Genomic DNA, 8,135 nt, shown 5'->3' with positions numbered 1-8,135 from the left:
GGAGAAATGCCATTGCTTTCTGTCGAGGGAATCCGAGCGAAGCTTACTTCCGGGTTATAGGATGCGTCACTGCACCACTTGCATAGACCTCACAGCGGGCGGAACTTGTCATAAAGTCCGCGAAAATAAAGCCCGCCCATTTAGAGGGAAGATATGATTGGTCAATTGTACTGTCATTTGACATTACTCTCTCATACCTCATTCACACCAACGCAACTCCGGTTCAAGCTCCGTGCTAGAGCTTTTCAGGTTCAGAACCAGTTCTTCGGTTTAGCTCTGGCTCTTTTCACACCGCCCAGAGTCCGACTGGTAATGCGTCGTTGCGTCATCGTTTGCGTCATGACGTAACCGTTTGCGTGCCTGCTTCATAAAGCCAAACCGCGCGGATGAAATCAGTTGCATTCATTTCTTATGGCTCTATCTGCAGCTTTTCCGGAGTCATTTCTGTGGTTTAGTTATATTCTTATAAAAAAGTGTACTCGTGTCAATAAAGCTTTTTTTAAAACACAACTGCTTCCGAGGTCGGTCTTATTTCTTAAGGTGGACTGAACCAGAAGCAGAAACCTTTATATATACAGTCTATGGCAGAAACACTGAAACTCTGAAACTCTTGTTAAGTTTCTCCATCGTTGTGTACAAACTGGATAAAACGCGGGCTTTTTGTTGTTGTTCAGGAGTTGATCTGTCTCTGCCCCTGCCCCCGCCTCGACGTAAGCGTGACGTATGTGGTGCTTTTGCTCTGGCCGGACAATTTTTTGGTGCTTGAAACTAACCGGATTCCGGAGCTAAGAGGCTGCTCCGCTGCGGTGTGAAGAGGAAAACCCGGTGCTTTTCAAGCTCCAGCTCCGAACCGGCCCTGAAACACCGTTGGTGTGAATGAGGTATCATTGAGTTACTATAGCGGGCCCTCTGTGAATGTAGAGAGGGACCAACAAGCTCTACCGTCTTCACATAACTCGCAGAGACGGCACATTCCAACAGAAACTGAACAGGCAGATTCGAAGGATTTATTTCTTTGGAAATATTATTTTAAATACAATTAAATCAAGTTATTTTGGTAAAACTAATGAAAAATGTAACAACAACAACATATACAAAAAAATATTTTTTAAAAAATGTTTTTTTTTTTTATGTTTTCAAATATAATGTTTTAGAATATCTTAGGCCCTCAGAGGGCCCTGACGGCTCGCCACTGTAAATAAGTACTCGATTTTCACTTACCGCAAAACCGCATGCATGCACCGTCTGTTTCAACCGCAGAGCGAGTCACAATAGTCCGATATATAAGCATGAAGAACAAACAAACACGGCCGGGGTCAAGTTGTGTTCCCTGGATGAGCTGAGCAGGCAGAGTGCCTGTAGCTTCACGGAGCAGCTAGCAGAGAGACAAGAAGCTAGCAGCAGCAGTCACTTGACAGAGCCGTCACTCAATGTGACCACGCCCTAATTTATGCAAAAACTTTAAGACCCAATATAAATAAAAGGGTCGTGTTAGAAAACAATTCACTCACAGATCCATAATCATGAAGGTGGAATCTAACTTATTCATAATAATATCTATTGCATCCATGGGTAGAAACATGTTTTTTTTTATGCTGTAAAGTTGGGCATTTTAACATGGGGGTCTATGGAAATTGCTCCTTTCTGCAGTCAGTCCCTATTGGCCAATATATGAACTGCAGTGTGTGGCACTTCCGTATTGGCGTCCCGGCTCTTCCCCAGAGTTTGCCGCTTGCTCGAGACCAGCTCGAGACAGAGGATCTAGATCAGGGGTCTGCAACCTTTTTGACCAAAAGAGCCATTTTGCTCCTTTTTCCACAAACAAATGTTGTCTGGAGCCGCAAAACATATTTCATAGCTTGATAGCTTATAAAGTTGTATTTATTGTTATATCAGACCAAAAACTACATTTTTTTTGCATTTATTAGGCTATTTATTACATTATATAAAACTGTTAACCTCGAATAAGAAACAAAGAACTCCTATAAGGAGAATTAAAAATAATACACAGGCCTACTTTAACATAAATTAAACACAGCACTTGGGGAGTCCTCTGCACATTTGAAGGAAAACAAATATAATTAAAATGGGCCCACTTTGAAATAAATAAAACATATAGATGCACTTTAAAAAGAGTTAAAGGTAGGGTAGGCAAGAATGGAGAAACCAGCTTGAGTGCGCTCGAATTTGAAAATACACAATCGGAAAAATCTGCCTCTTCCTTCAGACTTCCTTACAGAGCCTCTCCTCCAACACACGAACGCGCACGTGACCAATGAGGGCACGAGATACATTTGTGCACAGACGGAAGGCTGACAGGCAGGTAGGCCATCCAGTTACTTTAGCCGGGCCGGCTCAAATGATTGGTCGTGCTTTTTACAGCGCTACGGCTTCCAGAGATAAAAATGTTTATGTATTTATTGTCAAAGCATTCAATATATTCATTGCTATCGGAACGTTAAGAGTATTCCATGGAATAGGACAAAAAGTGTTTTCTGAAATAAATTACATACCCCATTGAATTATGACTGAAGATCGTCAGCTGTCTTCCTCTCCCGTGTTGTTCCTCGATACGTAAAGGCTGCGGCTGCTTCTCAGGTCGACTATTTTCATTTCCTCGCTCCTCGGTCCTCGGTCTCACCGGAAGTTGATTTGCCCGCGCCATCTTGAGTACCGTCCCATGGCTCTTATTTCTGCCGGAGGACCGAGGAGCGAGGAGCGATCATGGAGGAGCGATAACCGAGGAACCACCAGACCATCCTCCGATGAAATCCTCAGATACTCACCCGCCCCCTTACTGTGTATCGCTCACTGATTGGACGAGGCAGTGCATGCACTGATCTGATGCTTCTTGACATGAAAGCAGAGTGAAGAAAATACATGAACCTCACGGGAGTCACTCCTCAGTTTATACCGTGTTTTGTTTCAATTCATGTATCATTTAGTTACAAATATGTGATATATCTGAACAACAAAGTGGTCAAAAAGCATTTAATTCATTTTTTGGAAACATTTTCATGATCGCTTTTTTCGTTTTACATTTTCATTTATTGTCATTTCCATTCAGTCAGTCATTAAGTGCTATTAAAATGTTAATGTGCTACATATCCAAACAAACAAACAAAGTGTGCAATCCAATGAATGTTAATCTAACTGGGTTTTGATAGATAACATATCTCTTTTTCTTCTCTCAATTATTTTATTTCTATTGTGCACTCTAATCAATATTAATCAAACTATTGTTCGTTTATAAATTTTAAGAATGGCGTTTATCTTTTTTGACAATGAGTTCTTATTTTATTTTATTTATTTGGGTCTACAACAGATGATACAAATGTTTGTGTCAGTAAATGTGTACTAACAGAGGCGGGGGTGTGTGGAAATAACGGGGACAGAGCTGCTGTCAGACGATCAGCTGTGCAGCGTCATCACAAACGGACGTCGCTTCACGTGACGCTCCGGAGGAAAGGACGTCCCAGAGCCGTATAATAGAAGAGTTACGACAACGGAAGTCCAAAAACGGTTATCGTCACGTGGTTCATGTAGACGAGGATCGTTCCCCGGAAGTTCAAGGCGGGCACTGTGAATGCATTGATAACAGGAGATAGAACTACGATTTTTGGTAATTATTAGTGAATAAAGGTTTTGATTTGCAATATGTATACAACAAATCGATATGTGTATGTATTTACATCAATATGTTTTAAAAAATAAAATTGAATTTGCTAATATTAAGTGATAATATTAGGATTAGTGTGAACAACTAGTTTACATGGTAGGCTAACAGTGCCTTGGTTAAAGAGCCTGTTGCTGTTTATTTATAGCTTTGAATTCTTTAAAACCAATATTATCTTCTTAAACTTGTATGGTAGTCAGGAGCATCACTTTCTAATGTGTATTGATATATTTAGAGGGAGGGGATCTAAAGTAATGCCATTTTCTTAAATTCATGGTAGTTTCAGTAATCCCATGGTAATTGAGGACACAAGTTATCTAAATGACTAATGTACGGTGGCCGGCAGGTGCAAACGCGGAACAACGGCCAAAAACAAATACATTAGCAGGAAACAGCTGCAAATCCTGAAATGAAAAACAAACAAATCCTGAAAACAAATACAACCAAAAAACGCTGCATTTACAGAAATGATGCAAACTAAATACAACACACAAACCCCGAAAACAAACGCAACAAAAAAACGCTGCAAATACCAAAACGACATGCAAAGTCTAAAGCACATAAAAATCCCAAAACACATACAAAAAAAAAACATTCCGGAAGTGTTCCAGGCCTCTAGGGGGCACGCTACGTGGAACAGATTGATGTCTGACCAGACATAGAGGGAACGAACAAGAGTGCTGCAAATTGAAGCCGGAGGAAACGAAGTTGATCGAAGTGGAAAAAGACGATATATAAAAAGGTAAGTTTTGTTTTGATACAAAGAGCGTCATATTTACCCAGCTAGCGTTAGCTTGTTTGGTGAAAGAGCTTGCAAGTCAAGAGACTTGAGAGTGTCTGTGCACCTAAATGTAACTCTTGACATCATATAGATATATTATAGGTGCAGAGAGGAGTTGGTTTATTGTGCTTCAATGTAAATCCTAATGTGAGAGTTAAAGGACGGTCAACAATATAATGTACCTTGGTCAGTTTGGATTTATCGTGGCATTTATTCTTAATTAAAGTGAATTTGTATGCAGGTGTGGGACATTCCAAATGTTCCAAAAGTGAGCACTCCACGAATGGACAACAGTTTGCAGGGTAAAATAAAACATTGTCAACATATTATTTTGTGCCACAAGAAGCAGAATGTTTTAACAGTACAGTAGTTTGAATATATTTGTTGTTAACCTTTATCAGACCTCTCAGGCACCCACAACCAGCGTCTGATCGGGTAAGACTAATTACAAATGTAATTATACCATGTAGGTTTGAATTTGTGAACATAAAATCAATAAATACCTTTGTGTGCACTTATTTCCTGGGTAAAAATAGGATGGAGCACCAACCCCATTCCAGGAAGAGGTCCAGTCTGCCCCGGGTCAGAACCACTTCTATATAAACGAGGTTGACAGTTGCATCGTGACACAGTTGTTTGCTGTGTATCTTTATTTTACATTTGTTTGTTTGTATAGCCTCCAATCACAGTGGGTAACATTGCCAGGAAGCAGAACAATTATACTTTTATACATTTCCAAATGACACCCACAACATCTGACATCTTAGTGAAGACAATACAAAAAACACCCACAAATATTTTTCAAAGATCAGATATTTTTTGTTGCATCCATTTCAAATGTTTACAAGGATTGTGCAGGAGTATGACAAAAGTGCTGTTGTCAGTTTAGAACCCAATGTATTGAAAAAACAGGAATAGGATCGACATCATTTTGTAAATATGACTGTCATGCATATATTAGGTATTTGAAAGTAATTATTCAACTGTCTTCTCACTGCAGCAACTACACAACTGTGTATGCACTTATCATTATTGATAGCCAGTCTGAGCCAGAAGACACAATGGAGCAAAGGTATTAATTGTTACTATTACCACTTAATTTTTCTATTCTATTCTGTAAATCTTATTACTAGCTTCATCATTTAATATTACAATACATCACTTTGTCTTTCCCAGCACAGAATACATGACTGCGGCACACATTGTTGCAGAACTCTCTGCAAAAATAACAAATACATCTTGCAGCAGGTTCAATATTAATAGAGCCAGTGTGTGCGATGGAGCAATCCGCGGCTTCAAAGGTGCCTCATTCGATCCCTCTCATGAGATGTCAGTTAAGTTCACTGATGATGAGGGACACACTGAGGATGGAGGGGACAATGGTGGTCCCAAGCGTGAGTTCCTGACCCTCCTTATGGAATGCCTGAGAATGAAGAAAACATCACGTCAGCAACTGTTTGTGCCCCATGGCGGTGTGACTTTCCCAGCCGCTCACTGTCTCAAAATCTGATTCTAAATGTATAATGTTCTCTATAAAGATAGAACTAATACACAATTATGAATGTATAATATAAGCTGTTTTGTGTATTTAATCATGCATTGGTCTACAATTTAATGATGGCTTCTACATATTTCACATAAACAGACAATGAAAAAATGTGTCCTTCATGCTGATAACTAGTGTATGCATCTGCCAATTAGTATTCTAAACAGAGTAGTGTGTTGAATCCTTATTTCTTGCATTTGAAACAGATACAATAAAAAAAGTGAACTTACTGTTGTGTTCAACTTCTGCCAAAAACTGTACATGTTTGCCACAGGAGCCACAGAACACTTGAACTGTCCCCAGATGCTGGCCACAGAAAGGACAAAACATGGCGGCCTGAAAAGACATACATTGATGTAGTAAATCCATTTAATCAAGTTAATCAAAAACACATAGTCTAAATTAGGGATGCACCGAATATTTGGCCACCGAAAATTATCGGCCGAAAATGGTTAAAAAGGCCCTTTCGGCTTTCGGCCAGTAAGTATAAAGTGTTTCCTAATACTGTGTATTCAACCACTATGGAATATGTATGTGGGCAGACAAGATTCAGACACAGTTGTTCTGTGTGTGAAGTAACCTCAAGTCACTCCGCAGGCACATTTTGATGCAGACCAGTTTGTCAAGACAAAAAAGGGCAAGACTAGGCTGAGAGCAGAGGCTATACCCACCATCTTCGTGCATCGCCCTGTGGTCAAAAAGAGAAGGGCCCCTGCACCACGATTCACCCCGGGACCTGTATCTACAAAGCCCATAGCTCATGATCACAGCTATAGTGTGAAAGGTGACACAGGTATAATAAGTATGAACTCTTAGTAACAAAAGTAATATTTCTTATTTTTAAGTGGTATAATATTTTAAATTTTCGAACATTTACAGTGCCATGTCTTCTACTTACATTAGTCTCAAAGATTGAGGGAAGAAGGGATGAGGAGACTGAGAGAAAGGAAAGTGAGGGTGAAGAAAAAGAGGACATGGCTAGTGAGGAGAGACAGGGAGGGCGGACACCACCCACTCAGCCAGCAGCCAGTCAGCATACGAGGGAACCAGCAGCTAGTCAGCATACGAGGGAACCAGCAGCCATTCAAACAGATCTATTACAACAATTAAAGAGAAAATTAAAGAGCCAAGAAGGAATCACCAAAAAAGCAAAGGCTGCACTAAGAAAAATCAGGAAGGAAAATGCAGCTCTCAAGAAAACAATGAAAATTAGGGACAAGAAATATAAGAAAACGTTTTCAAAAGACCAACTGAAGGCATTAGGCAGACTCACCACAAAGGGGATGAAATGGAGCAATGAGACAATTAAGAAGGCTTTAAAAATTCGCTTTGCGAGCGGACCAACGGGTTACAAAACTCTGCAGGAATTGAAGATTCCCCTTCCAGGAATAAGGACACTGCAAAGAAGGATGCAATGTGTTAAGTTTGAGCCTGGTGTGTTGACAGAGGTCTTTGATTTCCTAAAATTGAAGGCAGATAAATTGACAGACCTTGAAAGGGAGTGTGTGTTGACCTTGGATGAAATGGCAATCACACCAAGTGTGGAGTTAGACATGATTACAGGCAAACTGTACGGTGATGTGACTTTACCAGGTCACACAGGGGTGGCAACACATGCTTGTGTGTTTATGTTGGCTGGAAACACAACACGGTGGAAGCAAGTAGTGGCATATCATTACACTGGCAATTCTACCAATGGAGCAGAGTACAGGCCAATCATTATTGAGATAATACAGAGGGCAGCATCCATAGGGCTACATGTGCTTGATGTCACCACCGACATGGGTAGCCCTAACCGAGCCATGTGGAAATCCTTTGGGGTGGACCAAAATAAAACATCGGTGCCACATCCAGCAAAACCAGACAGGCAGCTCTATTTCATGCCCGATGTCCCACATCTGGTAAAAAATTTAAAAAGTGCCCTTGTCCGTGGGCAGGTCTTCATAATTCCTGAGGATGTTGTTAACAGAGAGAACCTCCCCTCTAACGAGGTTTCTGTGGTCCCCATTAAGGACTTATTGACCTTTCAAGAAGGGATGGCCTTAAAAATAGCTCCCCATCTTTCAGCTGCAGCCATCGAGCCAAGTCACTTTGATAAGATGAAGGTTGGTCTTGCTCTAAATGTGTTCAGT

At 40.6% G+C, this 8,135-nt stretch overlaps 2 long non-coding RNA genes across 3 annotated transcripts; one reads left to right on the top strand and one right to left on the bottom strand.

Moving 5' to 3' along the window:
* The first annotated feature begins 4,249 nt into the window (after positions 1 to 4,249).
* On the top strand, positions 4,250 to 5,864 carry LOC117540716. Of its 2 annotated transcripts, XR_004568203.1 has the most exons (6): positions 4,308 to 4,418; positions 4,699 to 4,759; positions 4,859 to 4,892; positions 4,994 to 5,039; positions 5,458 to 5,529; positions 5,634 to 5,864. It is a non-coding gene; the product is annotated as an uncharacterized LOC117540716 (long non-coding RNA). The 2 variants fall into 2 exon arrangements; XR_004568202.1 differs by having other exon boundaries at positions 4,250 to 4,418; positions 4,994 to 5,529.
* LOC117540717 lies at positions 5,067 to 6,301 on the bottom strand. The gene is made up of 2 exons (XR_004568204.1): positions 6,234 to 6,301; positions 5,067 to 5,880 (listed from the first exon to the last, which is right to left on the bottom strand). It is a non-coding gene; the product is annotated as an uncharacterized LOC117540717 (long non-coding RNA).
* Between the last annotated feature and the right edge of the window lie 1,834 nt (positions 6,302 to 8,135).

This window comes from Gymnodraco acuticeps, unplaced genomic scaffold (genome assembly GCF_902827175.1).
Source record: "Gymnodraco acuticeps unplaced genomic scaffold, fGymAcu1.1, whole genome shotgun sequence".
In the NCBI taxonomy this organism is placed as follows: domain Eukaryota; kingdom Metazoa; phylum Chordata; class Actinopteri; order Perciformes; family Bathydraconidae; genus Gymnodraco; species Gymnodraco acuticeps.
Note: the sequence above shows the minus strand (reverse complement) of the source record. Positions and strands in the feature narration are given on the sequence as shown.